The following is a 14112-nucleotide window of genomic DNA, read 5'->3' on the forward strand; positions in this document are numbered from 1 at the left end:
AACTGGGGCTGGTCCCAGAGTGTATTTTGAGCCAACTGGGAGTCCCAGTTGGCGGTCCCAGTTAGGGGTTTGAGCTACCCTTACAGTCTTTCATTTTCAAGATGCAGGATAACTTATTAATATTCATGATAAGTGTCATTTGTATATAGTCAGTAAACTTTGCTGCTGAATCCAACAAGCTTAACGTCAGGTTATTAGTTACAAACTCTTACAACTGTGGATGTAAATATGACAATTTTGTGTGAAAAAATGTTCCAACTTTGATTTGAAAGGATTTTGTTTTTTTCCATTGTCATATTGTATATTTATGAAATTGCTACAAGTCTGTGTAAGTCAAGTAATGGCCTACACAAATCCCCGGTTTGATGCTTTGAAAGTCTTAAAACAGATACGTACATATCTGATGCTTCAGGCTTCTTGCTATACCGGTATGTTTGTGTTTGGAAATTTCCCCATTTGTCTACCGGTATGTCACTGCAATGCTTGTTTAACTTCGTGGCAGTTTGAGACATACCATTATCATGTAGGTGTGGCAGCTTCATTAACAGTGGAAGGTGAGGAATGCCAATTATTACATCTTACCTTAGTCTTCGATTGTGCAACTATAGACCGTAGAGAGACCAAATATTGTCTACCGGTACATTGATTTTATGCATTACAAGGGTTAGCGGTAGGATTTTCAAGTTAGTAGCCACACTTTCTCAGTGTGGCTAATTAGTTCCAGTGACCAGCTCTGGAAATTGACGCTATCATTGTTACCCGCAACGCTATAAGGTTCAGCGGCAAAATGTTCACAATGGCACGGACTGGTCAACTTCTGTACGATCACACAAAAGGAAGAGAGATTATTTGTAGCTTCTTTGTTTTACAATGTCACTAGTTATAGCACTCCTTTCAATTTGTATGAATAGTGTCAACAACAGAACAATTTCACACGTCCTACCCTTGATGGTACTGGCGGCGATTGTATGTAAAGGACATATACAACCATAGCCAAAAGACAGCAAAAGTCAGCGACGATTTCCGCTCTTAATTGACGTTATATTTTCAAATCAAACTGATTGCACAATCCCTAGATACAGAAGTTGCAATTTGATGAAATTTCTGTTTGACTCACATCTTGAAATAAAAAGTAAACTTAGAACAAAGACATCATGTATGCTGCTGATCAACAGCGTGGCATGGCAAAGCATAGAGAACTGTCTGTCACCGCACTAGCTCTGCATGGCAGGGCTGTGTGTTACCGGCGTTATACGGCCTCCCACCACAGCCCTGCAGACTGATATAGAAAAAACTGCTGGTCCTCCTCAGAAATACGGAGGGCAGTTTCTCTGCGAAAAACAGTCGATTTTGAACCCAAAACTTGCATTGATCTTCCTTTTCGAGCACACCCACCTCACCTAGGTACACGACGAACCCAGCCGCACTTGTTAACTTACGCAAAGCCTACTTTTCTCTCGCCATGCCAGGAGAGCGTTCGTATCCGCCGCCATAGTTAATCTCATTCATAGCAGAGCTATCACCGCACTAGCATGCGTTGGCTGCACGTAAAAGCAACTCAACTTTCCAAGATCAAACGGTCAGTATCTTGTGAAAACAGCGACATAGCAATGAAAATTGTTTTAGTCAGTGGTAAAAACTCTTAACAGATGAAGCGTTAAATTGCTTTTAATCCAATGAAAATGCATGTGGCCTCGGTTTTCAAGTTCAACGGCCTAGGTCTGATGTCTCCTCTCGTCGCCCCCATATGTACTGTATCTGTTGCGTTTTTACCATACATGTAGGCATTTGTAATCTGTGTACTGTAATTCCCTGGACTGCCTTGCTTTTAGTTGTATTCTGTTGTTACCGCTATCAGCCCTCACTATAGGTACGTGCTTGCATATTAAAATCCCAAACACTCTTTCATTCTGCACCAATCTTTGTCACACATTCTCTTTTCTTCCGCTGCTCTGGTCTCTGGAACTTCGCTTTTGCTTGCAAATACTTTCTAGTTGTACAAAACAATCTACAGGAGAGTAACTGCCTTCAGCAGATATAGAGATATATAGCATAACATATTTCATCTAACTTGCAGTTAAGGGTGTAGATAGGGAGTCTTTCATATCTTTGCCCATTGAAGTGTACATTCTGCTACCCATTTGCCCCCTAGACTGATTAAAATTATGTTTCCAAACTCCAGAATTTTCCTTTGAAAGCAACTTCAAAGCGTAAGCCATGCAATAAGATCCTTGTCTCGACAAAATGTAAAATAAGTTCACACAAATATGTCTTTCCCTGAGGCGCATTCTGTTTCACTACAATACCCATGACAGTGATGATGTTGTTGTTGTTGTTGTTTTTTTGCAGTGTTAGCAAGACAACTAGATAAACACACTGTTGGATATCTAACATGGAAATGGGGAGCAGCGTCCTCCATGAATTCCATGCTTATACGAGATACTCCAAAAACACACTTCATGCTGCAAATTCCAGGTAAGATGTAATCTATTGTCAATTTAAAACATCCATATGTTTCAGTGTTTTGCCCAGGAATTGTAAAGGTGGGACACACTGTCCCATGATTGTTAAAATAGGGGGACACTAAGTTACAATAGGGGGTCAGTATGTGAGCGAAGAACGCAAAGCAAAGTCAAGTCACCAAGGCAGAAAGGTATTGTAAACATGTAGGGCTGTTGTTTTCCATCGAAAATTTGATATCATGTTACAATACTTGAATTGATTGCCATAGTAATTGATTGCCATAGTAATTGATTGCCATAGTAATTGATTGGCATAGTAAATTCTGAGAGACTCATAAGATTGCTGGACGTCTCCTATAATAGTTTGTGACAAAGTCATTTTTTGCTCACGTGTTCACACACGTGAGCATATGTCGCAGGGATGTCTGTGTGTCTGTGTGTCTGTCTGTCTGTCTGTTGGTCCGATATCTCAAAAACGGCTTATCAGATCAGAATCCAATCTGGTACATAGATTGAGTTTGCAAATGGCAAGAACTGATTAGTTTTTGGTGGGTCTGACTTGCATACTTTTTGCTCATTTGCATAATTAATGATTTAAGAAAAAACAGATATACATTAAAAACAGCTGCACACAATTTGATGAGATTTGCTACAAATGTTGATCACACCAAGATATATCAGCAGTGGGAAGCATTAAGGGGTGACATGAAAGATAGTTGCTAGTTTGCATATTTAAAGAACTTTCCTAATCAGGGATATATATCTGATTTGACCAGATCAAAATTGACCAAACTTGGTATGTACATTGAAGATACTATGATTTAACATTATTGAAAGCCGTTAAGCATTTTAACTTCACCCAATTCCCAATTTGCATATTTAATGAACTTTGTTAATTAGGGGTATATATTTGAAGTGACTGGACCATTGTTGATGAAACTTGGTACATGTATTGAAGCTACTATGATACAACATTCTTGAAAGTCATCAAGCATTTTTACTTCAGCCAATTCCGAATTTGCATATTGAATGAACTTTCCTAATAAGGGATATATATATCTGAATTAACTTGATTTTAGTTATTGAAACTTGACATCAAAGATACTGTGATATAACATTATTTAAAGTCAAAAGACATTTTTACTTTAGCCAATTCCTAATTTGTATATTAAAGGAATTTTCATAATTAGGGATATGTATCTATATTGACTAGATCAAAATTGATTAAACTTGCTATGTACATTAACCCCTTGACTACCTTGAACGCCGGATATATCCAGCGCCATTTTGAATTACCATATACCTTTAGTGCCGGAAATATCCGGCACAGTTAAATAGGTGTATTTGCTTCATTTTTGTCCCTAAAAATCCCGTAATTTCGGCATCAGCATGCAGCACGACTAAGATAGATGTATTCCGACCTGGCCGGAATGTCATTTCGCCCCTGTACGTCTGAGTATGGTCAAAATCCAGAAGCATTATGTCTTGACCCATGACCTCGACCCTAAAAGGTCAAGCTGATCACAGAAGCGTCGCGCTGATTGTTTACAGTTTTCAGAAGCTGGTTGATGTCATTTACTTGCAAGATTTTTATGTTTTTTTTTTAATGAAATGAAATATTTATTTATTTAAAACAAATGACTAATATGTAAATATGTTCTTTTAACAGCAATATTCTGTCAATGAAACTGGAGGAAAGATAATTTTTTACTATAACCCAGTGAAATTTTATAGCAACCATATTGTCAATATGACTGGCCACATGACTGGTCATGTGTTTGGTCATGTGATATGTTGTTCCCTAAAATGTATTTTACATATTGTGAATTATTTTTTGATAAATCATAACCATTTTAGATGCATGTTTCTGCAAGGAAGACAATATAAAGAAGGTATTTACAAATAAAATATGTTGATTTTCAAATACAGAATTATGTCAAAAGCTGTTTGTGGTTCATTTACTCTGCCTTTTCTGAGAAAAGTCTTGAACAGGTACACTTATAAATAAATGAAAGGGTAGTTATTATTACATATATGTAAAGACAATGCCATGAAAATTACAACTTTATTCAAATTTGAGTCATTTTATGTCTTGAAAACGCGTCCTGATGCTTCAAATGTTCTTTCCCAGCATATTCTTTGCCAACTCTGGTCACATGATGAGTCATGTGACCAGTCACGTGACCTGGCAATATATAACGTATGTATGAGAAAGTGGAAAATTTCATGCCGATTCAGAAAATATATGGTTTATTGGTAGTTACTTAATTTTTACTCTAAGCAGTGTTGTTGCAATGACCACACCCCAGATTTTATCAATATTTACATAAGGGGCCTGGTATATAGGAATATATTGGCCTTGGTAGTCAAGGGGTGAAAGACACTATAATACAATATTATTGAAAGTCATTAAGCATTTTCTCCTCAGCCAATTCCTAATTTGCATTTTTGATTATCTTTCCTCTGAGATTCAGTTGATCGAAGTTGGCAAAAGATGCTACAAAAGTATAATTATCTGTCGCATGAACATCTTGACTTGGCAACTCTGAGGCTTGTCTTTTGTAAATTGAGCTCTCTGAGGGCAATGAACAATTCCTATTACTTACATATTAGAGATATGGCAAGTTTTATACAGTTAGTGGTACATTGATGATTATACTAGGTTAAAACAATATCGAAAGTCATTTCACATTTTCATGTCAGCTAATTTATAATTTGCATATCTAATGAGTTTTCACAGTTCGGCATATATGGCTTGAAGGACTTGGCCAAAGGTAATTACACTTGCCATATAAAGTGGTAATACAATGACAGCAGTCAAAGAACTTTATTTTCATTTCAGCTAATTACATGTTTGTATACTTCATGACCTTTTAGAATTAATCGGTGGTGAATATTGTTCATTATGTTGAACATACTTGAACTCCTCCACAAAAGAGCCGGTCGACTAATACTGGAGGTTCCACGGGATACTAGAACAGAATCAGTGTATGAACGCCTTGGTTGGATTAGTCCATCTATTAGATGGAAGCGCCAACTAGCGGCTCTAACCTGTAAAGTCATTAATAATAGTGCGCCAAGTTATTTGACAGAAATGTTCAATCTTTCAAATTCCATACATAGTCACAATACGAGACATGCTAGTAACGGCAATATTTACACTCATAAAGTGAAAACTGAATATGGCAAGCGAGCATTTTCTATTATTTATGGGCTTGCATATGGAATAGTCTGCCTACTCAAGTTAGATCGGCTCCTAGTTTGGCGACCTTTAAATATAAGCTTAAGGTTGTACACTTTTAACTTTGTGTGAGTGTGAGTGAGTGTGTGAGTGAGTGATTGAGTGAGTGATTTTGTGTGTGTGTTTGTGTTTTGGTGCTTTTATGTAAGTCATTTGTGCTTTTTTATTGTTTTGTCTTTTCATTTTTATCTGTTGGTGTAAATTTTCTCTTAATTGTTGTGGTTTTTGATTTGTACATCTTGCATGACAGGAGATATTGGAAGAACAGTGTTGGACACTGAAATATCGGCCTGTATAGGAATGACAAATAAATAAATAAATAAATTATGTTGATCATAATACTTTTAATGAAGTTGTAAACATGTGGCAAAGGTTCAAATTTACACATAACTGCAATATATAATGAAACACGTGAGCATTTTCAGTTCATATCTGGTAACTGGTTGTATTTACAGTTTTGAATTGTAAAAAAAGACATCATCATGATAAAATCAATTTCATGTGCATTTTTCTTTTATTGGGATTCTTGCCAGTTACTGCATACATGTGTTTAACAGAAATAAAGAAGATGTTTCATTACACTTATGACTCCAGAACTAGAAGTGGTTGAAGACAATAGTTTGATACACATTGTAACCTTTTTTTTTATTACTGCTATAAAGTTCTCTTCTTTTTTTATAATTGCTCCAATGACTGACACTTTTCCCTAAAAATTGCAAAAAAATAGTTTGAAAAGACAAATATCTGAGAGAACTCCTTGATCCTCATGATATCAATAGCACATTGCCATTACAATGTTTTGACAAGCTAGGTGGTTCTTGGTAAGATCAGCTACAATCAAGCTAGGGGGTCTTGACTATATAAGGAATTCAGCATTGTGACCTCGATCTCTTGCTGGGCTGTCTTGCAGATGATCGGAGAGTTTTATGAGACGACTTCTGGGGAAATTTCATTGAAAGTCAGGGACATAGTGTTTCAACAAAATTGGGGGGGTTGATGATATTTTTTGGTGAAGTCATGAGCTTCTAGTACACCAAATACACTTGCAGTCAATTCCGTTTGATGCCATGTGCCCGGGCTAATATAATGAAAGCCCTGCATACAGGTCTGTGTGTTCCTGGTGTTATATGGCCTCCATAACGCCGGGAACACACAGATCTGTACTAAGGGCTAGTATAATGACTGAAAAATTGATTCCCCGTACTTCACTGTACTAGCATATATTTACATGTAAACTTTTCAAGTTGGGTGTCAATAAAATTTGCTTTGTGAAAAGTTAGTTGTTCTTTTTACAAGCTTTCCGCTTCCAAAGTCATTTGATTTTTGTCCCCATGGCTGCAGGGCCGAATGGATGCACATCACCTTGCTCATACCATGAAATGTAGACTGTAACAGACTAACTGATTTTCCATTAGTGTTTAATTGTGATGAAAAAAAATAGACTAAATTTTAAATGTTTCATTGTCTCAATGGAGAAGCAACTGTACGGGCTATCAAGTGTGTAATTCGGTAGCTAAAAAATAGTCCGTCTGTGGACGCTAGACTAACAATTCTAGCCCTGATTTTAGTGCGCCCCTGTGACCCATGTCAGGTATTTTTGCGAGACATTGTTGCTAATTTTGCGTCAAGAGACGCAAGAACGCACTCTGGGCAAAACACCGATGTTGGTGCAGACAGCCACTCATGGGCCAATGTGCAGTAACTCAGAAGCTATAGCCATTAGTTCCAGAGACCAGCTCTGGAACTGTTAGTTTTTGCTCACTTTCCTTCTTTCTTTCTTTCTTTCTTTCTCTCGTATTACTACCATAGAACATGCTATATACAAATTTTACCTTCATTACCCAGAATGCATTGCGACACACTTATGACGTCATCGCTCAGCTCGGACGGGTTTTACGGGCATTTCTTGTTTGTTTATTTATTTATTTTTATTTTGCATTGCACAAATATCAAATTGCATTCAGCTTTTAATAATTCTAGCTTTCTTTCGCTTTGTTTTTTGTTGCTTTTTGCTTTTTATTTTTCTCTAAATACTTGCCGTACGTGGCGCTATACTGTTACATTGTACACCTTCCTATGGTGCTCATGGGTTGAATGAGATTGACAATGGCGCCGGATACAAACGCTTCCCTTGCATAGAGAGAAAAGTAGGCTTTGCGTAAGTTTACAAGCGCGGCTGAGCACATATCATGTACCTAGGCAAGGTGGATGTCCTCGAAATTTAGATCAATGCAAAATTTGGATTCAAAATCGGCTGTTTCGGCGGAGAAACTGCCCGTCGTATTTCTGAGGAGGACCAGCGGTTTTTTCTATATCAGTCTGCAGGGCTTTGGTGGGAGGCCGTTTATCGCCAGTAACACACAGCCCTGCCATGTAGAGCTAGGCATTCATAGTGAACTGTCTGTCACCGCACCAGCATGCATTGGCTGCACGTAAAAGCAACTCATCTTTCCAAGGTCAAACGGTCAGTATTTGTGAAAACAGCGACATAGCAATGAAAATTGTTTTAGTCAGTGGTAAAAACTCTTAACAGATGAAGCGTTAATTGCTTTTAATCAAATGAAAATGCATGTGGTCTCGGTTTTCAAGTTCAATGGCCTAGGTCCGATGTCTCCTCTCATATGATATACATTTCCTTGCGCTGTCGCCCCCGTATGTATCTGTTGCGTTTTTACCGTACATGTAGGCATTTGTAATCTGTGTACTGTAATTCCCTGGACTGCCTTGTGTTCAGTTGTATTCTGTTGTTGTATCAGCCCTCACTATAGGTACGTGCTTGCATATTAAAATCCCAAGCACTCTTTCATTCTGCACCAATCTTCGTCACACACTCTCTTAAGGCTTCCGCTGCTCTTGTCTCTGGAACTTAGCTTTTGCTTGCAAAAGCTTTCTAGTTGGTAGATTGTTATTATTCATGGCAACTTAAGTAGTCTGAAACTTCAGCTATTGTGTTGTTGATTGGCTGTTCTGCAATGACACATTAAAATGTAATATCCAGCCAACCAGTAAGCTACCATCTTCAATACACCGCACATTGCCAGTATGGACTTACTTTGTCATACCAAAGACTCAACTATCACCTGTGTTATTGGTTAGCATTTAGTTAAAGCCCCTGTAGCTGTAATTCTTAAAATTTGTTGACCTGAAAAAGACTTTCTATTTTCACTGGTATTCTTTGAATTCTACAAATTTAAAGGATATAGTAAATTTAAATTTTAACCGTTATTTTGATTTCCCGCCATTTTTAAAAACTAGTAATATTACAAAGAAAACAAAGCATATGATGTCCCAGTGGAAAACATTCAGCATTATGCTCTGTTGTTTCTGTCAAGATTCCAATGCATACAGGTATATGCATGACATACAGTGTTTTTGCTCTATTTACATGAGGGCGCCATTTTACATTTGGGCAAACGTTTATTATTTATCTTGCTCAAAATTGCCTGTGTAGTCCCAGTGGACAGTTTATTCTACTTGTATAAACACCCCTCAATGAGTACATTCACACAAACTTGTCTTAGTTTGGAAGTAAAATCGCAAAAATAATGCTAAAAGATACAGCTATTGGGCCTTTAAGTACAGAAACTGAACATTTTACCAGTAATGGGGTCATTCCAGGTCAAAACTTAAGATGATATTGATTCAAACCTGAAAGGGGTGTCTATCACACATTCCAAATGAGATTAAACAAAAGTAAGTTTTTACAAGTGATTCAAAGTTCAGTATGAAGCAAAGATATAAAACCTGTGAATCAGATGAGAACAGCCTATAACAGGTGTACTGTTTCCCATCAAAAGTAAGTATTTCTAATAATTTCCAAATGACTATTTTTCTCTGCATTCTCTCCACAGTTAGGAATACCCATATCTTACATACTGGCAAGTTTTACAAAAAAGTTTGAAGAGGGAGGAAAGGCAAAGCTGGCATTGAAGTAAGTGTTTAGTTGTAACACCAAATATAGGTTTGATAATGTGTATGTTCATCATAGAAAAGTTCTCTTCTTCCAATGTGAATTGGATTGCCTAAGGCAGTAAGTTTGTTCACACTTCCAGCTATGTAATTTTAAATGCCTGCATTTGGATCTTTCTATGAGATCAAGTGTGGACACTGATGGACAAGTGATTTGTTAGTCCCCGCGGACGAAGTCCTGATGACTATTTTTCTCTGCATTCTCTCCACAGTTAGGAATACCCATATCTTACATACTGGCAAGTTTTACAAAAAAGTTGAAGAGGAAGGAAAGGCAAAGCTGGCTTTGAAGTAAGTGTTTAGTTGTAACACCAAATATAGGTTTGATAATGTGTATGTTCATCATAGAAAAGTTCTCTTCTTCCAATGTGAATTGGATTGCCTAAGGCAGCAAGTTTGTTCACACTTCCAGCTATTTAATTTTAAATGCCCGCATTTGGATCTTTCTATCAGATCAAGCGTGGACATTGATGGACAAGTGATTTGTTAGTCCATGTGGACGAAGTCCGCCTGGGACTTATAGATTGGGTCGCGTCTGTGCGTCCGTGCGTCCATCCATCATCAACAGTTTCTCAGACACACATTTATTTGATTTATTTTGCAATACGATTCAATATGGTCGCAAGGTGGCCATTTTGTTGAGATTTTTCATGTCTTTGGACCATAACTCAGACATCCTTGAGCAGATTCTGTTCAAACTGGCACGAAGGCATAACACTATGGCTTTCATATCCATGTCGAATTATTCCGTGATACGATCCAATATGGGCGCGAGGCGGCCATTTTGTTGCCATTTTTCATGTCTTTTGACCATAACTTAGACATCCTTGAACAGATTCAGTTCAAAGTTGGCACAAAGGCATAACACTATGGCCTACATATGCATGTCAAATTATTTTGTGATACGATCCAATATGGTTGCGAGGCAGCCATTTTGTTTGCAATTTTTAGCTCCACTGTCAGCGACGCGGAGCTTATCAAAGAGGTTGATTTTCCTTCGTCGTCCGTCGTACGTCGTCCGTCGTCCGTCAACAGTTGCCTTCTCCTCTGAAACCGCAAGTCCAATTGCTTTGAAATTTTATATGCAGTTCACTTGGGGTGACCTCACTTAAGTTTGTTCAAATCGTGGTGAAATTTGCATATTTGTATTTTTGGGTATTTTTGGTGTTTTTAGTAAAAAAATCTTCTTCTCTGAAACCGCTTGTCCGATTTCTTTGAAATTTGATATGCAGTTCACTTTGGATGACCTCAGTTAGATTTCTTCAAATCCTGGTGAAATTTTCATATTTATATTAAAGGTAATTTTTTGTCATTTCTCGGTCAAAAGATCTTTAAAAATCTTGTTTTTCAAAACTCAGGTCAGACAGCTTTGATATTTTGGATTTAGGTCCCTATGGATGACCTATTTCAGTTTTGCTCAAATGTGCAAAAATATGCCAATTTGAATTTTTAAGGCAATTTTTGCCATTTTGGTCAAAAAATGTATTTCTCTAAAAGTACTGGTCTGATAGTTTTGAAATTTTGTATACAGGTTTCTATACAGGAACTAAGTAATATATATGGAATTTCTGATGAAATCTGTATTTTTGTATTTTTGGGGCAATTTTTGCCATTTTTGGTCAAAAAATGTGTATTTCCAAAAGTACTCATCTGATAGCTTTGAAACTTGGTATACAGGTTCCTACAGATAAACTAAATGATATTTATTGAAATTATGATGAAATCTGCAATTTTGTATTTTTGGGGCAATTTTTGCCACTTTTGGTCAAAAAATGTGTATTTCCAAAACTACTCATTTGATAGCTTTGCAATTTGGTATACAGGTTCCTACAGATCACCTTAATGATATTTGTGGAAATTATGATGAAATCTGCAATTTTGTAATTTTGGGGCAATTTTTGCCATTTTTGGTCAAAAAATGTGTTTCTCATAAAGTACTGGTCTGATAGCTTTGCAATTTGGTATACAGGTTTCTACAGATGAGCTTAGTAATATATATGGAATTTCTGATGAAATCTGTAATTTTGTATTTTTGGGTCAATTTTTTCCATTTTTGGTTAAAAAATGTGTTTCTCAAAATATACTGTTTTTGTGTCTTGTAAGCCCTTGGGGCTGGGTGAGGCAACCAAGCTGTTTAAGACCACACATGACACTTAAATAAATAGATATAACATAGCATAACATAACTGCTCTAACAGCTTTGAAATTTGGTATACAGGTTTCTATAGATGAACTAAATTTGATCTTTTGAAATTATGATGAAATCTGCAAATTTTATTTTTGGGGGCAATTGTTGCCATTCTTGGTCAGAAAATTTTATTCTCCAAAAAATTACTCATGAGATAGCTTTGGTTGACATGTTCTTAGGGGTGATCCATATTCAAAGTATGATGAAATCTTCGATTGTGTATTTTTGCAGCTATTTTAGCTACTTTTTTCTGGCCACTGCATTGAGCTATCAAGATTTCCACCTTCTTCATCAACATGTGTCAAAAATAGTTATTCTCTACATAAACACAGCGGAGCTATATCAGCCGCTAGGTCGCTTGTCATGTCTTTGAACCCTAACTCAAACATCCTTGAACCAATTCTGTTCAAACTTGGCACAAAGGTATAACACTATGGCCTACATATGCATGTTGAATTATATTGCGATACAATCCGATATGGGCGTGAGGTGGCCATTTTGTTGCGATTTTTCTTTGGACCATAACTCAGACATCCTTGAACAGATTCTGTTCAAATTCAACACAAAAGCAAAACATTATGCCCTTCATATGAACACCAATTTATTTTGTGATACGATCCAATATGGCTGACAGGCAGCCATTTTGTTGCAATTTTTCATGTATTTGGACCATAACTCAGACATCCTTGAAACGATTCTGTTCAAATTCGGCACAAAAGCAAAACATTATGCTCTTTATATGAACACCAATTTATTTTGTGATATGATCCAATATGGCCAACAGACGGCCATTTTTTTTGCGATTTTTTCATGTCTTTGAACCATAACTCAAACATCCTTGAACCGATTCTGTTCAAATTTGGCACAAAAGCAAAACATTATGCCCTTCATATGAACACCAATTTATTTTGTGATATGATCCAATATGGCCGACAGGCGGCCATTTTTTTGCGATTTTTTCATGTCTTTGAACCATAACTCAAACATCCTTGAACCGATTTTGTTCAAACTTGGCACTTAGGCAAAGCACTATGGCATACATATGCATGTATCAATTAACCTTGCGATAGGATCCAATATGGCTGCAGAACTGCCATTTTGTTGGAATTTTGCATGTCTTTGAAGCGTAATACAAAGGTCATTACACCCATTTTGTCCAAACTTGGCACAAAGATCAAGCACTATGGCATACATGTCAATCTGCTTCGTGACATGTTCCAATATGGCTGCCAGATTGTCATTTTTTTCCATTATTGCTGCCAGATGGTCATTTTTCGATTTTTTCATGTCTTTGAGGCTTAATCATATGCAAATATTCCTCAACCAATGTTGTTGAGACTTAGTACTAAGTTAAGTACTATGACATACATTAATATGCATGTCTACTAATTTTGTGTTATGATCCATATGGTCAATAGACAGCTATTTGATTTCAATTTTGGTGTGATTTTTTAATGTCTTTGAAACATAAACATAGGTCACTGTCCCTCGATGGACTGATTTTGTTCAAACGTGATACGAAGATAAAATACTATTGCTGCACTCTGGTGCACATTAATTTGTTTCATTATATGATCCGAAATGGCTGATTACAACAACATACCCGATCCCATACCATTTCGAAAATTCCACCAAACCATGTGTATAGTATGTGCCGTCATGACACTAGAGGCAGTGAGGGCAGCGTTATGTTGATGTAATCAAAAGTTCCTTCAGTGGTCACTACTGGCCGAGATGAGTCATTTATTGAACGTTCCTCAGATTACTTTATTATGCAAGTCACAGGCCTGATGCACCCGTTGCATCAATGTCATTCCACAGCTACCTAGACCACAGTTACCTAGACACCAAAGATTATAACAAAATGGACAAGCGGGGACTGTGTCATCAACAATGACTTGTTTGAAACATGTCTGTTTTGCATATTCACAGTGGAAGAAGAGAACTTTTTAGCACTTCAAAATATAGGTTTGGTACAAACAGTGTAGAAAATGATCATTTCAGGGCAAACTTACCGCAATCCATCATCTAACATTGATTGAGATTATAATAAACGTTTCATCAGCATAGGAAGAAGCCCAGTCATTGTGCTATAAAAAAAAATGCCATACAAGTCTTTGACTCTTCAGGAAATCAATGATACTGAGAGATTGTAACCTGCTTGGGCATCAAGATTGTGTTATCGGTATATATGTGCTTACTGCACTCACAAAAGATATTATCAACACCATGTAAACAGGGATGTAGAAAAT

At 36.9% G+C, this 14112-nt stretch overlaps 1 protein-coding gene and 1 pseudogene across 1 annotated transcript in view; one reads left to right on the plus strand and one right to left on the minus strand.

The window, feature by feature from the left end:
- The window catches only part of LOC139123704 (ubiquitin-conjugating enzyme E2 Z-like), a 585434-nt pseudogene that overhangs the window by 99451 nt on the left and 471871 nt on the right, over window positions 1-14112 (minus strand).
- LOC139123887 (DNA ligase 1-like) overlaps window positions 1-14112 on the plus strand; it is a 122969-nt gene that overhangs the window by 3490 nt on the left and 105367 nt on the right. Inside the window, exons 2-3 of the mRNA XM_070690038.1 lie at window positions 2350-2475; window positions 9885-9963. The gene's annotated coding sequence lies outside the window, so the exon portion shown is untranslated. The remainder of the gene's footprint in view (window positions 1-2349; window positions 2476-9884; window positions 9964-14112) is intronic.

Source organism: Ptychodera flava (genome assembly GCF_041260155.1).
Source record: "Ptychodera flava strain L36383 chromosome 23 unlocalized genomic scaffold, AS_Pfla_20210202 Scaffold_23__1_contigs__length_28996876_pilon, whole genome shotgun sequence".
In the NCBI taxonomy this organism is placed as follows: Eukaryota; Metazoa; Hemichordata; class Enteropneusta; family Ptychoderidae; genus Ptychodera; species Ptychodera flava.